Source organism: Neovison vison, chromosome 6 (assembly GCF_020171115.1).
Source record: "Neovison vison isolate M4711 chromosome 6, ASM_NN_V1, whole genome shotgun sequence".
Lineage (NCBI taxonomy): Eukaryota > Metazoa > Chordata > Mammalia > Carnivora > Mustelidae > Neogale > Neogale vison.
This window is the reverse complement of record NC_058096.1, coordinates 65,143,514-65,152,315: the sequence shown is the minus strand read 5'-3', so window position 1 is coordinate 65,152,315 and position 8,802 is coordinate 65,143,514. Positions and strand designations below refer to the sequence as shown.

General features: G+C 38.5%; 1 pseudogene; it reads right to left on the bottom strand.

The window, feature by feature from the left end:
• Positions 1-724: 724 nt before the first annotated feature.
• Positions 725-877, bottom strand: LOC122910874 (annotated as a pseudogene).
• Between the last annotated feature and the right edge of the window lie 7,925 nt (positions 878-8,802).

Genomic DNA, 8,802 nt, shown 5'->3' with positions numbered 1-8,802 from the left:
CTTTCCTGAGACACTGTTCCTCCTCCTTTCATTCTCCTCAATGTTTACTCCAGAAAAGATAATGTTAATACAGTGGAACCCTGATCCCTACCACATTCGAATGGTTTGGATTGCAGTTGAAACAAGCATAGTTCCAGAAGGAGAAAGTTGGATTTGTGACTACCAGAGAACCTTGCATAAGTTATCAATTTGGGTAGCTGGCCTGTAAGGCAAAAAAATCTGTGAAGATTTGGGGTTCACATTTTTCCATGGAAACTGAGGAGCAGAGGAGGCTCTCTTCAGCCAGAGAAGCAGACATGCAGCAATGGGTGAAATATATGTACATGATGGTGCTGGGGGCTTGTTTTGCTCTCCTGTCCATGACCTTCCTTCTGGCGCAGTCTCTCTCGGTTCAAGTTCTTTGTAATTGCAACAAAACCGCAACCAATTGAAGCCCAAAGAGGCTGTATATATATTCATATATAATTCCCAGAAAGTGGTCAATCAGAACCTGCTTCAGTGTCTCCAGTGATAAGGAACCCACCATCTTCATGGACTTCATTCCAGTGTGGGCAAATGACGAATATTTGGCAGTTCCCTTCATATTGAGATAAAATAGCTTTGTGTGAATTTCACAAGTGGTTACTAGTTCTGTATGCCAGTTGAAACAGAATGAGTCTATTCTGTCTCCTCTTTCATAGTCCTTCACCCTCAATAATGACTATTCCATCCTTTAAGCCTTCTTTATCGATGAGAGATATCCCAGGCTCAGCAAATTAGGTTTCTTTCCTTTGTTAATTTGGAAGGGTAGGGGAAAGTAAGTGTTAAAACAAAAATAACAACCAGAAAAACAACAATAACAATACACTTGATCTTAGCCAAAAGGCCGAGAAGCGATCACAACAATAACAATAAATATTTAACTTTTGGATTGCCTTTATATTTGGGCCAAGCACTGAGCTACATGTTTTATGTACTTTAGTTCACGGAATCCTCACAACAACCTTCTAAGGCAAAGGCTGTTGTTTTTCCAAATTTGCTGATAAGGAAGCTGAGACTTAGGAAGATTAATTTACCCAAAGTCACGCCCAGCCTGCATTTGCACATGAGAGGTATTATTTCATGGTAAAGGGATAGTATTGCCCAGGCATTTGTGAAAGAACACTCTTTGGTGAAAGGAAACTTCAAAGTATTCAGTAGTAGTCCTTCAAAATTCTGTAACATTTGACTGAAAAGTGGTCTCAACAAAATAGTATGAATTTACGAAGTGAATTTACCCCTCAGAATCCCCCATTTCCCTGGGGAAAATGTCCTCAAGATGGGACAGAATCTACTAGTCCCACAATAGACTCATCTGTTATCTTGGATCTTCTGGAAAAGATTTTTATGGAAGGCATCCTTCTCATCCCTGTGAGACATTGCTGAACAGAATTTTGTTTTATTTTTCACATTTGTTAATCACCCTCAAGATGCTGAGTGTTGAGCAAACCAGCTATAAAGAGGCAGCTACCCAGTTAAGAACATGAATGCACATATGTTTTAGCAAAAGAAAAAAGCATCTTCTGCTGGTTCTCCTTTTCCCTGGTACGAATGTGTTGAGGAGGTAAAATGTAGCTAGGGAAAGTTAGGAAAAGTAGGTGGAAGGTGACGACAGGGAGATATTTTTAGGGTGGCAATTTTCTATATTTCTCTTTCAGAAGAAAATCTCCTCTGGGTTATAACAATAATTACTGTTTAGGGAGCACTCGTGTCCTAGGTCAGGTTCCCAGAAGCAGAACCTGAGACAAGGATTCATGTCAAGTAATTTATTAAGTCAGTGATTCCAGGAGAAGCCAGAAAGAGAGTAGGGGAAGCATGACAGGAAATGGGGAAGGAACCAAGGAAGGTGTGATTTCAGGTGGTGTTCCCGCTGTAACGTGGTCCCTCGAAGATCTTGGGAGAACAAGTTTTACTTCTGAGTTCGTCTGACCCACAGGCAAGAGAGTTCAGCTTCCAAATTCCTACACCAGTCAGTCGTTGCCTATAGCCACCTTAGAGAGGATTTTAAATCTCCGACTGTCTGTGCTTAGGCTAAAGCTGCTCCGGTAATCCAAAGGTGGTCCTCGGAGAGAAATTGTGGGCGCCAGCTCTTAGGACTGCAGTGCTCAGAAGCTGGGGGATGGGCACACAGAATAAAAGACATCCAAGGGTATCTGGACGGGTAACTACCATCATTACTCCAACTCCTCTGGTACCGTGTATTGTGCATACCTTATAGTTAATTTATAATCTAGCAAAGTGGGGATGAATATCTTCAATTCACAGGGGCAAAAATACTTTTCGAGAAGGTAAGTCACATTGTCTAAAGTCTCATAGCTAATATGTGGCACAGTTGGGATTTGACCTTGGGTTTCCCTGAAGCCAGAGTTCAAGCTCTTCCCACTGTGTCTCTGTAGGCAGTTTCTGCTACCCACCACACCAACCCTTAACTAAATTTCAGTTCCATTAGCAACATCTCTTTCACACTTACCATGTGTCCAGTGTTCTGTGTGGCATCATAGATGTAAAGATAAATTAGAGTTAATCCTGCCCTTGGGAGATTGCTTTCTTGCAGGCATGATATACAGATGCACAGAGCTAAATAACATAATGTAAAAATGCCACAGTAAGTTTATGAATTAAATATTGGAGATCATTGTGGAAGAAGGAACAAGTAATACTGCCTAGGGGCAGATACCTGGGAGATGGGAGGCTTCCATGAGCGACCATCATTTGAGTTAAGCTTTTACAGGTGAGGATTTAAACAAGTCAAGTGGTGACCCTCAGGACCTATCAGGAAGCAATTTAAATGGGGCCTTGAAGGGGCAGTTCAATTTTGGGCAATTATGCTACCTTTTTAAACATTCCAAACTATTACTTTGGCCCTTCTCAAACTTGTGTCTTAACTTCTCTTTGGAAGACATTCAGCTAGGTCTTCTAATCATAGGCATATCTGTATCTGTTTATTCCCATCAATAATGGTGACCTTTCTGAATGGGGACTTTTAGGAATGCTAAAAACAAGGCCTGAAACAAATGAACAGATAATTAAACTGAGTAGGGCCAAGATCAGGGCCAAAGGTTAAGGACAGTGCCAGTTCTGGAAATCAAGAGTAAGTGGAGTTGGACTGACCAGATTGTAAGTGAAGGAGGTGGTCAAGAAAGAGGAAAGGCTGTCAACCATCCTGACCCCTCTTTTTCCCACTTCAAGGCCTAAATTTGACATTGCCCTTAGGAGGATGCTCAGGTCATAAACACCTTTAATCAATTGGGGCATCAACCAACTCTCTTACCTACCCTTTCTTTTTTTTATTATTTTTTTAAGATTTTATTTATTCATTTGACAGAGTGAGAGATCTCAAGTAGGCAGAGAGGCAGGCAGAGAGAGAGGGAAGCAGGCTCCCTGCTGAGCAGACAGCCCGATGCGGGGCTTGATCCCAGGACTCTGAGATCATGACCTGAGCCGGAGGCAGAGGCTTTAACCCACTGAGCCACCCAGGCACCCCCCTACCCTTTCTTTAGTCAACACCTGTGGGAAGGAAATATAATCTGTTATTGCAGCTTAGAATTTATCAAAATTGTACCATGTTCAAGGCTTATTCCTGGGATTCTGGGGATGGGAGGCAGGTCTCAGCTCTGAGATTCCTAAATATCCTTATTAGACTAAGGACCAATTATTACAAAAATGAATGGCAGAGGAAAAAAAAAAGTGGCCAAGGAAAAGGAATTTAGCTGAGTAGTAGAAAAGGTGAATAATAATAATAAAAAATAGAATCACAAGAATAAAAGGAACATTAAGAAACCTTCTTATTCTTTCTCTTGCCTCCAGGCTGTAGTATGCTGAAATGACATGATAAATGTTGTTTTTGAGAACTATAACTTGAAGTCATTTACTAGAAATCCTTGTGTAAGGGCTATTGCCTCCTCTCAGTAGTAGGTAAACAGATCCATAACATGCTGTATCCTTTGTAATAGGAGGATGGGATACATGGACATGAGTATTTTCAAGTTAGATTTTTAACTGGAAATACATTTCATTATCTTTATCAAGAAAATTAAAGCTCACATCATGGAAAAATAATTAGTAAATTTCTGACTGATATTTCTGCCCATTAAATCCATGCTTTTTATTCTAAAATTAACTATTGGGGTTAAGGAGACCTTGGTTTCTATTAAATGTATTGTTGCAGAGCAGTATTTAAAAATCAGGCTCCTTGCTGAGAAATGAAGAATATGTAAAACTTTATACATGCAAATTTACAACCCTACCTTATTCAAACTTGCATATGTTAGTTTGAGGAATAGATGTACAAGAAAGAGCCCAATTAATCTGATTCTTGTTCCTCTCCATTAAGGACCTTAGCAGACAGCCTCAAGGTTTAAAAATCATGAATATATGGGGCATCTGGGTGGTTCAGTTGGTTAAGCATCCAATTAGTGATTTCAGCTCAGATCATGATCTCAGGGTCATGAGATCGAGCCGCATGGTACACTCCACGTGCTGACATAGAGCCTGCTTTAGATTCTCTCTCCCTCTCCTTCTCCCTCTGCCTCTCCCTCACTGTGCACACACTCTCTCACTCTCAAAAAAAAAACATACAAATAATAAAAATTTATAAATCATGAATATACCTAGACAGAGTTAAAATTTAAGACAATCTTATGTAAGGGAAGCTGTTACTGACCGTAACTATGAATAGGGTCTACCCGATCCAGATAGCTATTTGTAATAATGCCTGGAGATCTTTGAGATTTTGTAAAGATCATTTTATTTCAGAAACACTTTGGCATAGTAGAGCAAGAGTTTCACAGTTTGCGATCTACAGTTTTCTTGAGCGTACTGTGGTAGATTGTACGGCTCTTAATCAGGGACCCTGCCTGGGGACGATTATATATTCATACCCTGTTGAAATCAGGCAGGGCCATTGGACTTGCCTGAACCATCACAGTGAGTGAAGCACATCACTTCTGAGCAGAAGCTTTGTCAGGCAGCAGGAGACCGCCTGACAAAATGCTACCAGCAAAGTTCCAGTTCGCAGTTGCTCTTACCAGCCTGATACTGGGAGTGGTAAATACTAGAGCTACTTTGTGATGGACAAATAGTGTGAACAAGAAATAAGCCCTTGTGGTGGCTCAGTGGGTTAAAGCCTCTGCCTTCAGCTCAGGTCATGATCCCAGGGTCCCGCATTGGGCTCTCTGTTGAGCGGGGAGCCTGCTTCCCCTTCTTGCTCTCTCTGCCTGCCTCTCTGCCTACTTGTGATCTCTGTCTGTCAAATAAATAAATAAAATCTTTAAAAAAAAAAATCAGCCCTTGTTGAGAGATTTTGGGATAATTTATTATAGCATTAGCCTATCTTGACTAATACACATGAAACAAAGGATAATTATGTGTACATGTCATAGGTCATGTAAATTTTCTGAAGCTGGCAAACCAAGGAAATGGAGGACCCTTTGCTACATTGTGCTAAGAATTATTTTTGTCATAAGCTTAATATATTTTATTTTTGTTTCTGATGTATTAAGCCCCTTATTCCGTATCTTTTCCTGACTTGGTTCAGTAATGGTATGATCACTTGAGTGGTCATTTAAGAGATGTGATGTTAATTGCTAGAGCACAAATATTTTCCTTGTTACAGCTTCAAGTTTGTATTTTGAGTAGAATATTTTCCAGCTCTTTTTATAGCCCCAGTTAACTCTTTTCATTTGCATAGAATTTCTCTGCACCAGTTTTTTTCTTGCACTGAAGACTACAAAATGGATGGCCTCAATTATGTCATTATTTCTTCAGAAATGTCTTTCTTTATCTGTGTGGTGTTGCAATTTTCTTTCTTATTTTTATGTGGCTTTTTATATTTTGCCACATAGAGCTATTGTAGTGACATAGGGAATCATTCCTCTTTTTTTGACTGAAAGAGAGATTTTTAGCTCGAATTTAACCTGCAGAGGATTTCATTAGTGATTAGAGTCCTGGGTGCCATATTGCTTCCTGTGTGCATTTTCTATCGCTTGTAGCTTTTCAAGGCTCTTAGTCTTTAATCTTTTTATGCTTATTCTAATAGTTGAACCTAGAGTATTAAATACTATGTCTAACAGAAATACTCCTAAAGTAAATTCAAAACTCGAAGGAAACATGGTCACTTGGCAAATATTAGAACAGCTGCTACTTCTCAGATTTTTCTATCCTTAACTTCTCTCACCCAGCTTTACTGAGGTATCATTGACAAATAAAGATTGAATATATTTAAGGTCCTCAATATGGTATTTTGATATACATATATATTGTGATATGATTATCACAGGCTAGTTAACACATCTGTCACACACTTACGTGATTATGTGTGGAGAGAACAATATAGGTATACTCATAGCAAATTTCAAGTATACAATATGTTATTAGTAACATAGTCACCATGTTATACCTTAGATCTTCAGGACTTATTCATCCTATAGGTTCAGTTTGTACCCTTTGATCAAAATCTGTCCATTTTCTCTATCCTCACTCCCCAGCTACTGGTAATGGCCATTCTATTCTCTGTTACCCTGAATTTGCATTTAATTTCCACAAAACTTTTGGAATCTTTTAGATGCCACATAAAAGTGAGCTCATGCAGTATTTGTCTTCCTTATTTCTCTTAGCATTATGTCCTCCAGGTTCATTTATCTTGTCACTAGTGACAAGATTTCCTTCCTTTTTAAGGCTGAATACAGATACGTGTGTGTGTGTGTGTGTGTGTTTGTGTGTGTGTGTGTGACATTTTAAGTAATCAATTTAGCCACTGACAGGATTGTTTTTGTACCTTGGCTGCTGTGAATAATGCTGTGTGTACATGGGGGAGCAGATATCTCTTTGGCATGTTTTTGTTTCCTTCAGATATATTCCCAGAAGTGGAACTGCTGGAACATGTGGTAGTTCTATTTTTAATTTTTTGAGTAGCTTCCATATTATTTTCCATATGCTCATACCAATTTACATTCCCACCAACAGTGTACAAGTGTTCCCTTTTCTCCGCGTCCTTGCCAACACTTAGAATCTTTTGACTTTTTCATAGTAACTATCCAAACAGGTTTGAGGTAATAATCTCACTGAGGTTTTGACTTATATCTCCTTGATGCCTATTGATGTTGAGCATCTTCTCACATACCTGTTGGCTATTTGTATGTGTGTCTATTAAGTTCCTTTGCCCATTTTAATCAGATTATTGTTTTTGTTGTTGTTTATTTGTTTTCCTCTTGAGTTTTATGAATCTTTATATATTTTGCATATTAACCTATCATCTGATATGTAGATTAGAAATATTTTTTATTATTCTAGAGTTCTAGAGGTTGTCTTTTTATTTTGTTGACTGTTGCTCTGCTGTGCAGAAACTTTTTAATGTGATGTGGTCCCACTTGTTTATTTTTGCTTTTGTTGTCAAATCCATGTCAAATGTCAAGGAGTTTTTCCACTATGTTTTCTTCCAGGAGTTTTATAATTTCAGTTCTTATATTTAAGTCTTTAACAATCTATTTTGAGTTGACTTTGTGTATGATGGAAGATGAGATCCGGTTTCATTATTCTGCATGTGGATACACAGTTTCTCCAGTGCCATTCATCAAAGAGACGATCCTTTCCTCATTGTGTATTCTTGGCATCTTTGTCAAAGATTGATTGACCATGTATGCATGAGTTTATTTCTGGACTTTCTATTCTTTTCTATTAATCTACATATCTGCTTTTATAACAGTACCATATTGTTTTAATTACTATAGCTTTGTTATATAATTTGAAGTCAGGAAGTATGAAGCCTCTGGCTCTGTTCTTGCTTAAGATTGCTTTAGCTGTTCAGGGTTTTTGTGTTTCCATATGAATTTTAGGACTGTTTTTCTTTGTGAAAAAATGCCATTGAGATTTTGATACAGATTGCACTGAATCTTTGATTGCTTTGGCTAGTATACGTATTTTAGCAATATTGATTCCGCTAATCCACAAACATGGGATTTGTGTCTTCTTCAGTTTCTTTCATTAATGTCTTATAGTTTCCAGCATACAAATCTTCTACTTATTCGGTTAAACTTATTTCTAAGTATTTTTTGATGTTATTATAAATGTGATTATTTTTTAATTTTCTTTTTGGATAGTTTTTTGTTAGAGAATAGAAATGCAACTGATTTTCTTTTTTTCTTCTTTTTTCTTTTTTTTTATTAAATTGATATATTTATTTTCAGAAAAACAGTATTCATTATTTTTTCACCACACCCAGTGCTCCATGCAATCCATTCCCTCTATAATACCCACCACCTGGTACCCCAACCTCCCACCCCCCTGCCACTTCAAACCCCTCAGATTGCTTTTCAGAGTCCATAGTCTCTCATGATTCACCTCCCCTTCCAATTTACCCCAACTCCCTTCTCCTCTCTAACACCCCTTGTCCTCCATGCTATTTGTTATGCTCCACAATTAAGTGAAACCATATGATAATTGCTCTCTCTGCTTGACTTATTTCACTCAGCATAATCTCTTCCAGTCTCGTCCATGTTGCTGCAAAAGTTGGGTATTCATCCTATCTGATGGAGGCATAATACTCCATAGTGTATATGGACCACATCTTCCTTATCCGTTCGTCCGTTGAAGGGCATCTTTGTTCTTTCCACAGTTTGGTGACTGTGGCCATTGCTGCTATAAACATTGGGGTACAGATGGCCCTTCTTTTCATGACATTTGTATCTTTGGGGTAAATACCCAGTAGTGCAATGGCAGGGTCATAGGGAAGTTCTATTTTTAATTTCTTGAGGAATCTCCACACTGTTCTCCAAAGAGGCTGCACCA